Genomic DNA, 3,100 nt, shown 5'->3' with positions numbered 1-3,100 from the left:
GACCTGGACCGCCTACATTTGCCATCAGTCTAGCTAACGCGCTTTGAACTTTTGCCGCTTTTGTACTTACCATTTCAATGTGAACTTTGTAAGATAACCTTGCATCAATCATTACGCCTAGATACCTCACTGCTGGTAATGTATCAAAGACATACCCGTTTATATTCAAGGTTGCGGTCTCTTTTTTCTTCCTACTTGTTATGAGTACACCTTCTGTTTTCTCGATTGCTAAGTTCAGCTCCCTCGCTGTAAGCCAGTCGATGACTATTTTGGAAGCATTTGTTGTGGCCATTTGCACCCTATTTATGTCTTTAGCCACAACCACCAAAGCGATGTTATCGGCATAGGCAATTATTTAAACTCCTTTCGGAATGGGTAGACGCAATACGCCATCGTAGGCTATGATCCACAAAAGTGGGCCAAGGACGGAACCTTGGGGAACCCCTCTGGAGACTCTATAGCTTACTTTGCCTCTTTCCGTGTTGTAGGACAAAACTCTATTAGATAGATAACTGTTAATTATATTAATTAAATACTGTGGTGTATGAATAATTTTTAACGCATTTATAATGTGCGACCAGCTCAACGAGTTAAAAGCATTTTCTACATCTTACATCAGCTTCTTCAGCAATGTCGGTAACGCTGCGTATAGCATCGTCAGTTGACCTACCCTTTCGAAACCCGAATTGAGTGTCTGACAGACATTCTTTGGTATCGATATGCTGCCGCAAGCGATTGCAAACGATGCGTTCAAGTAACTTACCTAAGGAATCAATCATACATAGGGGTCTATAAGAACTAGGTTCACCTTGTGGTTTATTGGGCTTTGGAAGTAAGACTAATCTTTGCTTCTTCCATTTATTCGGGAATACTCCGCTACGAAGACAGGAGTCGAACGCTTTTAAAAACGCTGACGGAGAGTCGTCAACTGCAGTTTTAATAGCAATGTTGGGAATACCATCAGGACCTGGAGATTTATTGTTCTTTAGCCGTTTGGCCGCGCATTTGATTTCATCAGGCTCAAGTGGCGGATAGTAAGCATTTGTATGTGTTTCACTTGGTACAGGCCCTAGGCTAGTTTTCGCTTTCGGGAACAGTGTTTCTACTATTTGTTTAAGTAGTACCGGGCAAGTAGGTTTCTGCATTTGGCTACCGTTGAATTTTTTCATAACGACTTTGTAGGCACCGCCCCACGGGTATTCATCAATTTCGTTACACAAGTCTTTAAAACACGCTTTCTTGCTATTTTTAATTGCAACCTTTAACCGTTTCCGTAAAGATTTAAAATGGTCTCTTTGGGCGTCCGTTCTTATTCGCTGACATTTTCTTCTGGCTTTATTGCATTCAGATCGAAGATCAGCTATTTCCGGTGTCCACCAAGCGTCTATCTAGAAAAGATTCAAAGTCTTGATAACTCAGGCTCGGTGGTGCATAACAGCTATAGATATATATCCCGCCGATCCTACCTCTGACAAAATACTTCTGACTATAAGGTTTCTCAGCAAGACACTGCTTCCCATTGACCCATATAGCAGTTGTTTCTTTTTTACCTGATATCCATGTACCCTGGCTTGCTGTCTTATATGGCTCGCTTAAAATAGCGATGCCAATGTCTTCCTCTATAACGGTTTGACAGAGTAGCTCCTGAGCAGCTGAACAGTGGTTAAGATTTAATTGTAGAAGCTTCATACTTTAGCCTTTAATGCACGCTGATAGAATGGGCACTGCTTACCACCTGCAATATGGGCTTCATTGGCTTGACCACTAGATTTGCAGAGCACGCAAGCGGATTCCTTGCTACACTGTTTAACATTGTGGCCTTTCTCCCCGAATTTAAAGCAGCAACCGCTGCGATCCTCATTTTTGCAGGTCCGCATATAGCATCTGGAGAGAGGAGTTTTTTCACGGATACGGCAAACTGACCAACCAATCCTACCGTTAAAATCTTCTGCGCGATAAGCGGTGGGACAGATAGTGAAGCTATCTGTGTGCCTGGGTATCCCTTTCGGATGGTTTTGACCCAGTTTACATCGAAATCATCAATTGCCGATATTTGTTCAGTTATACACTTAGCTACATCTTCCTTGGTCGTGATCTTATCCATATCATGTATCTCAAGCGTGATCAAATTGGACTTTATCTCCGCCACATTTCCCAGTATCTTTTGTACGCCTGCCTTGAATAACTGCGTATTTTCATCATACGCGTGCTTAAGCTCAAGTAGTATTTCATCTTTGGCCGTTTTGCGCACTCTTTTTACTTGTTCTCCGAGCTTGTTTAAATCAGCAGAGCCTTTTACAGTCCTTAGAAAGTCGCTATAAGACATGCCTTCCTCATTGACTTTCTTTATAATGATAGCGTTCGGCTTAACTGGTTTGGGTCTTGGTTTTTTGCCTTCTTCCTCGTTTGTGTAACCCATTCACTAGGTTGCAATTGATTTGCGTTCGCCAAAGTGTCGCTATAAGATGCAGCAATTACCTCTTTTTTACCATTTTTCTTTGTAGTAGTGCTCTCTTTCGCTTTGGTNTTTTTTGCCTTCTTCCTCGTTTGTGTAACCCATTCACTAGGTTGCAATTGATTCGCGTTTGCCAACGTTTCGCTATAAGATGCAGCAATTACCTCTTTTTCACCATTTTTCTTTGTAGTAGAGCTCTCCTTTCGCTTTGGCGAGTTCACCACATGTTCGCTATAGGATGCAGCAATTACCTCTTTTTCACCATTTTTCTTTATAGTAGTGCTTTCCTTCGCTTTGGCGAGTTCATCACAATCCCGGATGTATCTTCTAGCCCTCGTTTACCAGTTTGACTCCCTTTCTTAAAAGGAGGAGAGGTCTGCGTAAACTTACAATCCTTCACAACAGATCTAATTTTCTTTCTTCCGTTTGCTATGTTTGTTTGCACATTACCTCACTTACTAAGTCCCTCATTGGCTGGTGAATGCTGCGCCTGGGAGGGGCCATCATACCAATAAGGTCCTTAAGTTTACTACCTAAGAGCACAAAAGCATCTTTCTCTGCAGCTTTTTCGCTACTATTTGCTGTGTTTGCGTTGTTTCCCTCTTCGTGGTGTGTACCACTTAAATCAAGAGGAGCAACTCCAGC

This window comes from Rhagoletis zephyria, unplaced genomic scaffold, assembly GCF_001687245.7.
Source record: "Rhagoletis zephyria isolate East Lansing unplaced genomic scaffold, Rhagoletis_zephyria_1.1 Rzeph_scaffold_00403, whole genome shotgun sequence".
Classification (NCBI taxonomy): Eukaryota; Metazoa; Arthropoda; class Insecta; order Diptera; family Tephritidae; genus Rhagoletis; species Rhagoletis zephyria.
Note: the sequence above shows the minus strand (reverse complement) of the source record.